Genomic DNA, 11016 nt, shown 5'->3' with positions numbered 1-11016 from the left:
TCTTGGAGATCTTTTTCAACCCGGATGATTCTCCTATTCTATGATATTGGAGCAAAGAAATTTTTCCGGTTTATGTTTCAATCACGGAGTGTTATATGTAGCTTTCTACGTGTTCAAACTAAAGACAAAAGAAGCTACAGGCTTTCAGGCTCTGTTCTGTAACTTCACTTTGGAAAATGTGTTTGACGTGAAACATGCCAAATTACTCAGAACACTGCACAGAATAGTTTTGCAGAGCCTGAAGGGATGGCTTTTTTGATTGTTTTGTTTTGATGTTTTGGTTTGGATTTTTTTAGGGGAAAAATATTTGTACTTTGGAGGTTCTTTTATTCTTTTAAAGTTCTGTGGGGTTTTAAAAATTTCTGTATGAACCTTAGACTTTCAGTTTTATTCTTAAATTTAATTTCAGATGCATACCTGCATGGGAAGTTAACCTTATGACTAATTTTTACGACTGATTCATTTCATTGTCAAAGAAATGCTCTGTTTCTTTGCCTTTTTCATGGCTTTTCCCTCAGTATACTGACTTCTTCCTTTGAGGTAGAAGTCAGTATAAATTCTTAAATTCTTCCACTCACTAACTATAATTAATTCTTTTCCAGGTCTGCTTCTGCTGAGTTCCTTACAAGCATTCAAGTCAAAAAGTATCATTTAGGTGAATGAGTAAAATTGTAGAATCAATTTTAAGTTTAAAACTGGCCCAAATTTTTTGTAGCTTTAGCTGTTTATAATATACTAACATTTTAATTGTAATGAATGCCTTTGCAAATATACAGGCAGCTGTGGAGGTTTGTTTTCTTTAATTCGGTGGTGGTTTTTCAGTGTCTCACACATCTGTCTTTGGCATGTCTGCATAATGTAAACATGAATATATTTAGGCTGCACATGGGCCATTCTAAGATATTCTGACTGGACAGTCAGGGAAGCTACTGTTCAAGCAACGCACCTGAAGTTATCTCCCAGGATTGTGATGAAAGAAAACCTCCCAGGATATTATGAATTATGAAAATTGAGCCCTTCAAAACAGATTCAATATATACAAGCCTTTGAAGCCCACCTCCACTGTGTGCTTGAGGTTGGGGTGGGCATTCTTCTTCCCAAAGCAGGTCACATGAGGCTATGCAGAAGCAGTACTTCTGAAATGGAAACACTGCTCCTCAGCAGTTGCCCAGGTTAGCACTGTTATTGAGAGTCAGAAGGAAGGTCAGGGATTTGTCTTCAGTCAGTACAGAACTACTGGTGGCTGAAGAAGTCTTCACCCTTCAGACACAGAAGAGGCCATGAGCAGAAGGAACCTTTTACTGGCCTCTCCTTCCTATGACCAACAGCTTAGAGTGAGTTGTACAGACAAGAAGGTCAGGGGAGCTTGCAGGCAGGATCCTGTAGTGTGTGTCTTCCATTAATATTCAATAATGGAAGGATGTCCAAGAGACATATCAAATTCACTAGACAGATAGGAAATTTAAGTTAATTCCTGCTTTGTTGAACTTTTTCTTTTTTTCTTCCAGCTAGTTTTATGCAATTCTAATATTTAAAATTATATACTTTGGAAAAGTGGAGGCTTTTGAGGTTCTTCTATAATACTTTTCTGCATTCATGTCTCACTCTCATTTGCACCATATTTATGATTAGTAAGATCCTAGTTTCATATCTGTATTCCTTGATTTGACAATTTGCATTTATATTTAGATGCTGCTGTGGAGATCACCCAGTTTTGGAAAATAGTCAGTGCAATAATTTTTTTCTATGATGTGTTTCCTGGGAATGACACCTCAGTGCCTTTCCTTAGAAGCTCAAGGAACAGTTCAAACCTTTTTCTTTTAGTCATTCTGCATCTACAGTATCTTAAGAGGTTATTTCCCTCACTCCTGGTTTTCACCATGTGTCTCTGGAAGGTGTGCCTCCTTTAAATTTACAGGGTAAATTGAATACAAGAGTTGCTTGTTTTTCCTAATCAGTTAGTTCAAGCTTTATATATGAACTTGCAGAATTTAAATAGAATTTGTTTGCAGCCCAACTCTTCTAGACTGGAGTGAACCCATACTGTTGCAAGATGGAAGAAACATTCAATGTGGCTCTATTGACCCAGTCTGAGATGATGACACGTGATCCTGCAGTCCAGGAGGAACTTTGCCTACAGTTCAGTAAATTCTGTGACGGGCATGGCAACTTCCTGCAATGCCTCCCAAAAGGGAATTTTTTCTGATATTGAACAAGCTAATAGGTTAAAAATACGGAGAAATATACTAAAGCACATCCTAACTGGAACTGAAACTAAGTAAAAAGAGTAGCTGAATCACCCATTCTTCAAAGGTCTGTATTCTGTTCTCTGTTAACAGCATTTCAAAGTACCTCAAGTGTATTCAAAACTTCCTGCAATGCCTCCCAAAAGGGAATTTTTTCTGATATTGAACAAGCTAATAGGTTAAAAATACGGAGAAATATACTAAAGCACATCCTAACTGGAACTGAAACTAAGTAAAAAGAGTAGCTGAATCACCCATTCTTCAAAGGTCTGTATTCTGTTCTCTGTTAACAGCATTTCAAAGTACCTCAAGTGTATTCAAAATATCTTCTTTTTTTTTTTTTTTTTTTTTTTTTTTTTTGGGTATTTTTTTTTTTTTTTTTTTTTTTTTATCCAGGGAATCATCTGATGTATTTAATTTCTGGGTGTCCCTACAGCCCAGATAGTTATGTATATAATGGCTCTAAAAACTTCCGGAGCAAAGCACACAGCCCTGGAAGTCACTATGTTTCTTAAGAGTGAGTCTGCACAGCTTTCCTAAGGTTAGTTTAGCTCAACTATATATAATGCTTGGATCATCTGGGACCACTAAAATTAGTGTTCTTTTTTTCAGTGGAACGAACCAAACATAATGTTTGTATGCTAACAACCACAACAGTTTGAAAAATATGATCCATTTTCTTATAAACAGAAATGTAAAAGTTTAAAATGACAACGTCCGTCACCAGCTCTAGAAAGATGTCTTCCTATTTAAATCAGCTGCACGTCCAGTGCAAAGCACACCAAGGCATGTATCAATCCTTAAAAACTGCTAGTGAGAGCTGAATGCCAAATAGCTTTTCATGAGGCATGTTATGCTAATCACTGTGGCAATCAGTTATTTATCATTCCTGCAGTCATGTATTTTCCATTTACGCTAACAGGGTGGTTGATTGGATTTTCTTCATTAAGCGGGGAGAGTCAAGACTAGTCTTATAAACTGCTGTTCAAGTTAATTAGTGAGTATGTGTGTACTCAGAAGTTGAAATAAAAAGTTTTAAAATTATAACCTGCATCAATCAGGCATCTTTTATACATTATACGAAAATCATTCCACTTAGTGTATTCAGTATAAAAGAGAAAGCAAAAATGCTGCATTTCCATTTCCTGAGGTCTCTGATGGACTGCCAGTAAATGTGCTGTTGCTGCTTATAAAAGAGTAGGAAGAGATATTTGCTTTTCCACTGCTGCTTTACCTAAAACTCTCCCAGGCTCCATGTCTAGCTTAAGAAATGGTGCAAGGATAGGAAGATCTTTAGTAGATTTGTGTTCATTTTTTTTACAGTCTTGAGTTGATTAGTTATTAGCAGGTAACACAGATGGCCTGCAACTGCTACCATGAGGATATAACCTAAACAGTAATAATTGGAACAATAACCATAAAGACTTATAGACAATCACTGGTGGAAATGATAAGACTGTGATTCAGTTTCAGCTCCTACATTTTATGTCCATGTGGGAGGGATGGTTTCATCATCCTGGGCATATTCACAAGTTTCCTATGCATACCCATGAGTGTCCCTTTGTAAAACAGGCAGACACATTTTTTCCTTCTGTCTGCTGCAAGTGATTTGAAGATCTAGCTGAGGATTTCATAGATCTCAAATGCTTTTCCTTTCTAACTTGTATTGTGACTGGGAGTAGATTTGTTTGCTCTGGCCCTAGGAATAGGGAGTATTCTGAAACAGTATCTTTTCAAAGTTGGAGCATTCTGTGTGAGTAGTTCAGTATTCACTAGACAGATGAAATGGGATCTTTAACTTTGAATTTAAAGCACAGTCTCCAAACAGGGAGAGAAGGAGGTTTGGGAGTCAGTCTTTCAGAGACCTTTTTAGTGCTTTGCCTATTGCACAGGAGACAACAGTGGGAGAGAAAATTTGGGCATGATGACTTCTTATCCATTCCCCACTTGTCTCCAAACTGAGGAGCTCTAGTCCTTTCAGCCTCACCACAGGTGGCAGGTGTTACCCTTGATCACTTTAGTTTTGTTTCTCTTCACTATTTTTATTAAGACTTTTTTGAGCTGCAGAGAGCTCAAATGCACACAATACCAGTACTGTGATAAACCCAAAGTTTTGTCTTGCAGAAAAGTGCTTTTTTAATCCTGCTCTCCATAACCTTCCTGATGGTATACAACTTTTACATTCTAGAAACTGCTGTATGGCAAGCCATGAGTTTCTGACTCCCTTTGAGATTATTTCAAGTCTCCTTTTCTGAGTTTCACCTGTCAGTCCACATTCAGCATGAGGTGCACACAATTTAGATTTTCTTCACCTCACATTTATTGGCATTGAAACATCTTGCTGTCTTTTCCTCCATCACTCAGTTTTGAGCAGTTCTGAAGTGCTTCAACATTATCTGCCATTTCAGTACCTGAAAGGTAATATTGTAGAGATTTAGGTGTTCAAAGGAGATATAAGATGGCCAGACATCTCTTACCTTACCTCTGAGCACTGTAAAAATGGCAACATCAGCCACAAAACAGACAGAAAGCTTGTTTCTTCCTTTTTCTGGCTGGCATTCCTCCTCTATGGTATCCTGCCAAGAACCTTGTGAAAAGATTTTATGGCACTGCAGATCTTACTTTACTGACATTTACTAAATTAAGTTAGGGGTACAGGAGGACAGGCCTCCCTGCTTCCCATCCCCCATTATCTGGATGGAACATAGTTTTCTTTTTGGGTTTGGCTTGTTTGCTGCCCTATACAAGCAGACCTATTGGGTTTGGGGGGTGTTTTCCCCCATGCTTTTTACACCTCTTTTTAGACATTTACAGGGTCATAACAGCTGTACTGTTTGACTAGAAGTAAGAAAGAGTTCAGCAGCCATTTAAGAAATGCCTCACCACTTCACTGTAGTTTATTACATTTCAATTATTTTCATAGTTGAGGAAAGAACTGTGGAAGTAACTATGCCTTGAGTAAAGAGTATATTTGCCAATATGCTGTCGCACTAAGGTTTAAGGTGCTGCAGATCTCTTGTGACAAAGGACCTCTGGTGTGATAGCTCTTAGTACATCAGAATCTTTCAAGAAATGTTAGGGTCCAATAAAAATTATCCAAAAGGAGTGACTACCATTCTTCAAAACAAACTTGCAGAGATCTAGCAATATTCAAGTAATTTATGTTCTAGAAATACGACAACATTTTTGCCACTGCAAGCCTGTCTCATGCTACAATAATACATTCAGTCAGCAACCTGCCAGCTTTATCTCCTGTATTTAATGGGCAAAGGTTTTGTAAAGAGCATTAGAGACATATGTTCTATTGTAGGTACCCTGGGCACTCAAGAGCTTTTTTTATAAAAATCTGTAGCTATGAAATTCTTCCCATTCAAAAGCTGTGGGATTAGCTTCTATTCCCCTTGGAAAATCAGAGGTTGTTGACAGAAAACAACTCAGTGGAAACCTAGCTGATTGTTTTGGATAATCTAGTGCAGACATTATCAAATGGGTAAAAATGCTTCCTCTTGTGTGTTTGGATGATAAAAGGATTACCCTTTCAGATGGCTTGTTGGAAGACAAACACTGCTAGGTCAAGAGGGTTGACTTTAGATCATCCTTGTGGGAGATTGTGGCCATGGATTTCCTATGCCTTTTTTCTTTACTCCCCCTGACTTCATACACATGTCACAATGAGATTAATCATCTGTGGTACTGGGCAACCTGGTGGATGAAGTTGTTAAGCCACTATCCATCATTTTTGAAAAATCATGGCAGGCAGATGAAGTTCCCAAGGATTGGAAGAAGGGTAATATAACCCCCAATTTTAAAAAGAGGAAAATGGAAGACACAGGGAACTACAGACCGGTCAGTCTCACCTCTGTGCCAGGTAAGACCATGGAGCAGATTCTCCTGGAAACTATGCCAAGGCACATGGAAAACAGGTGATTTGTAATAGCCAAGTGGGTTTGCAAAGGGCAAATAGTGCCTAACAGATTTGATAGTCTTCTATGGCATGGCTACCACACTGGTGGATAAGAGCAGAGTGACTAACACCATCTACCTGGACTTATGCAAATCGTTTGACACCATCCTGCATGACATCCTTGCCTCTAAACTGGAGGCATGGATTTGATGGATGAACCACTCAGTGGATAAAGAACTGGCTGGACAGTCACATGCATTGTGGTCAATGGTTTATTGTCCACATGGAGACCAGTGACGAGTGGTGTCCCTCAGGGGTCGGTGCTGGGGCCTATACTGTTCAACATCTTTGTTGGTGACGTGAACAGTGGGATTGAGAGCACCCTCAGCAAGTTCACTGACAACAGCAAGCTGTGTGGGGCAGTCGACATTCTGGAGGGAAGGGATGTCATCCAGAGGGATCTTGGCAGGCTTGAGAGGTAGGCTGATGCCAGCCTCATGAAGTTTAACAAAATGAAGTGCAAGGTCTTACATCCAGGCCATGGCAATCCCAGGCACACTTATAGGCTGGGCAGAGAAGTCGTTGAGAGCAGCCCTGCACAGAAGGGCTTGTGGTGATGGTTGATAAAAAACTCAACATGAGTAGCAGTGTGCACTTGCAGCCCAGAAAGCCAATCGTGTCCTGGGCTTCATCAAAAGGACTGTGGCCAGCAGGTTGAAATGGGTGATATTCCCCCTCTACTCTGCTCTTGTGAAACCCCACCTGGAGTGGTGTCCCACCCCACCACAGTTCTGGTGTCCACAACATAAGAAAGAGGTAGAACAAGCAAGTACAGAGGATGTCCACAAAGCTGATAAGAGGAGTGGAGCACCTTCCCTACAAAGACAGGCTGAAAAAGTTGAGGCCATTGAGTCTGGAGAAGAGAAGATTGCGTGGAGAACTCATAGCAACCTTCCAGTATCTGAAGAAGCCTACAGGGAAGCCTGGGAGGGACTCTTTGTTAGGAACTGTAGTGATAGGACAAGGAGTAATGGGTATAAAATGAAAGAGAGAAAATTCAGATCAGATATTAGGAAGACTTTTTTTAATGTGAGGGTGGTAAGACACTGGAACAGGTTGCCCAGGGAGGTAGTGGCTGCCCCAACCCTGGCAGTATTCAAAGCTGGGTTGAATAAACCCTTGAGCAACCTGGTCTAGTGGGATGTGTCCCTGCTTGTGGCAGGGGATGTTGAGACTAGATGACCTCTAAGGTCTGCTCCAACTCCTTAACATGCCATGATTCGATGATACCCTTTTGCACTTTGTTGCAGGATAGGGCAGGGGAAGGAAAAAGGGGCTGCCCAGGAAGTTGTAGGGCAGGGTGAAATGCTGCTTTCTCATTTCTGCAACAGGAGCAGAAGAGACATTTGGAGGAGTGTGGTTAATTTGTTTTTTACTAATAGGACTTTAAATAAATTTAGTATAACCAGAAAACATCAACAATTCGCTTTTGAGTCTTCTATGTGTTAGAAAAGAACTAATACCAGACTTCCACAGCACCTCTACTAATCATCTGCCAGCCCATGTGATGCAATCTAGTGGTCACAGCAGAGTGGACATTAATTTTTTTCACCTAATGCACATGTGAAACTTCTTAGAACAAATACGCAGAGAAACCATCATCATCTAGAATGAGTCTCTGCAAAAATGATAGATTTGGGTGTATATAGTACTCCAGTATAAAGGAATGAGTTGTGCAAAACTAAGCAATTGAACTGAGGCTTTTCTAAGTCAGTCAGTTGCTTCACATGGCAAAGTTTTAAAGAAATACCAGGATGACTACCCTGTTTTTTCATCCTGTCTTAAAAAGTCCCTTTTGTAGAAGATAAGAGATGGTGTCATTATGAAATGGAAATGCTTGTTCAGCCAGGGAGCAGAGCAATGCAGCTTAGACTAAAATTGTACTTGCTAAAGCTTTGACCCAGATATGTCTCAATTACTTTCAGTATCTTTCTATTCACATGTTTCCTGGTATAGAAAGGAAATTGATGCATTTTCCTATCTTATTTTCTGTATGAAAAGCAAAATATGCTGAATTACTTTATTTGTGATTAACACATATAGTGCCTCTCTTTACTATACATCTTGATAACTGCATCTTTCAGGAAGACTCTCATGTTTTTATTCTATTTTTTTTTTTGAATTGATGAGTTTGAGCATAAAAGTGAACACACACACACAACCATACCAAGAAGGAGGGTATTTTTCTCTAGCCAGACATCTCTATTTCATTATAATGAAAGATAAACCAAGAGGCATCCCAGATTTCTTTATCAGTTTCTTCTGCTGACTAGGTAGGCTTCTTACACAAGCTGGGGTGCTTAGTTAATAATTGACAGCAGAAAAAGAGCACAGAAAGCAGTAATAGCTGCACATCTGAACATCTGTGCCAGTTTGCTTAAACAGCTGATCCCTGTAATAAGTAATGTGACTATTGGAATTGTAAAATTTTCCATAAATTTTTCTTTCAGGCTTGTGAGGCTTTAATGTATATACATTATCATTAGCTTGTTTAAAGTATTAAAAATATGAACCGTTTCATGGCAAAGTCAGGTCTGCCTTTAGTGGAATGGAGAGAAAAGTCTTAGAGCAAATGCAGGACCTGTATTTTTGGAAGCATCTTGTGTGTCAGCATGCTTAGGGAGGCTGTTTGTAATAGCCTTGAGCTGACTAACCTATTGTAATAAAACACTGTTCATTTTCTCTTATCCTTGACATTGTTTTGCTCAAAAGCATAGGAGGTAATTAGGAAGGAAAATATCTTTTTTCCTCAGTGGAACTGTGATGGTGGCCATAAAAGGGCAAGAGTGGGCTGCAGTTTGGTAGAAGTCCTGATAGAATATGGATTTTCAATATGCACAGTTCTTCGTGTCAGCAAAACCAGGTCATTACAGTCTTCTGTGACGTTCATAAGTTATTTAATGGAAGTCCTAATATAATGTGCTATTTAAGCCATATTTTGTAGTTGAAGTCTCAGTTCAAATGGCTGTGGCAATGTATTTTCATTTAAAGTATGGGCTTTTTGACTTTGTACTGTGTTGCACAGTCATTTACCCCTATATAAATATGCATTTAATAAAGAACTGATTGATTATTAAAAATACTAATAAAAGTATCCAAAAGAAAAATATTTGCTACATTTGTGTCATCCATTATTGCACTTTTCCCTCAGAAGGATATGTGTATTTTTGAAAGATTTTCTTTTATGGTTTATCACACAAAGTATTTCAAATATAAAACAAAGCAACTGCACTTTTCAACTGAACATGAAATGACCACACTGTGTTTTTGTGCCTGCACAGCCATGGGGTATGAGTGACACTTGAAAGAATGTTACATATGCCAGAGAGGTCCCAGAAACAGCCTAATACTTCAGTATATAGAGGACTGACCTTTGTCTTTTTCTTATAAAGAACTTCTTTTTCATTGAAATCATAGAATCATAGAATGGATGCGGTTGGAAGAGTGACCTTAGAGATCACCTACTTCCAACCCCTGCCTTCCATGTGCAGGGACACCTTCCACTAGACCAGGTTGCTCAGGGCTCCATCCAACCTGGCCTTGAATATATCCTGAGATGAGGCATCCACAGCTTCTCTGGGCAACTTGTGCCAGTGCCCTCACAGTATACCCTCACAGTCTAGAATTTATTCCTAACATCTAATATAAATAGGTCTTCTTTTCATGCTTTGATTTTTGAATGCAGAGAACTTTTACCTCTGATGCTAAATTGCAGACTTATATTGCAATTTTTGAGCGTTCCGTCCTTCTTGCACCTTTCAGTTATTTGGTTATAAAAGAAATACATACCCAGGGAAACAAACACTTCAGTGAAATTGGAACAATGACAAAAATTATTTGAGTTTGGCTTCATTGCCCACATTCATTATTGCAAATTCATAATTTTCTTCTTGAAAGTCATGTAATTAAATGGTTCTTGAGGCTGAAAACCAAAATATTTGTGTCACCTTGTCCTCTATGAGTGTAATTGAGGAGCTGACACGAGATAAGATAAAAGTCAATAAAAAGAGAATAATTTATTAAAAAGATCTAATGTTACAAGAACAGTACACAGGAACTATTATATTACTGTGTCTTCCACATCATATATACCATTATATATAGCATATATACAGATTGTATACAATATATCTGACATTTTGATATGGGCCATGACAGTATCTTTCTTTTGATTTGTGAAACAAAGTTTGTTTCTAGTTTATTTTTTTCTGAACAGATCTTGTGGCATTATACAAAAATACAGTCTCCTCAGTGACGCAGGCTGCACTATTACAATCTTTTACATGAAAAAGAAAAAAGCTTTCCCTTGCAACTAAAAAATGTCATGATAAGGGAACATCTTCTACAAAGTAACAAATAGGTATTACATAGGTACTTAAACATTTAAAACATGTTTATTAATATATTTAAGATGCAAAATACATATTCTGTTCATGTTGAGTATAAAACATACCCCCTTTTTTGTCCCTGCAATACAACTACCTGATGGTGTGTTCTGTATTTCTATCTGTATCTTCATACTAGAGATTGAGATGTATCTAGATGGAGCTCTATCTCCTTATCAGACATTTATTCTTCTTATAAAGCATATCCATTTATGGTACTCAGAAAGTTTAGCGAAAATGTCACCAGCAGTGACTTTGCCTTTTTGAAGACGCTGAAATAAACTGCATTGGCAAGCAACTGTATAAAAAATATAGGAAATTATGCTTAACTAATTTATAAAATAGCCATTTTGCTTTTTGGTTCATAACGTTATTTTTGTTTATTTCAACTTTTTGAAAAATGATGGTTTGCTAATGCAAA

This window comes from Acanthisitta chloris, unplaced genomic scaffold, assembly GCF_000695815.1.
Source record: "Acanthisitta chloris isolate BGI_N310 unplaced genomic scaffold, ASM69581v1 scaffold3631, whole genome shotgun sequence".
NCBI lineage: Eukaryota > Metazoa > Chordata > Aves > Passeriformes > Acanthisittidae > Acanthisitta > Acanthisitta chloris.
The sequence above is the reverse complement of the archived record's forward strand: the minus strand, read 5'-3'. Positions refer to the sequence as shown.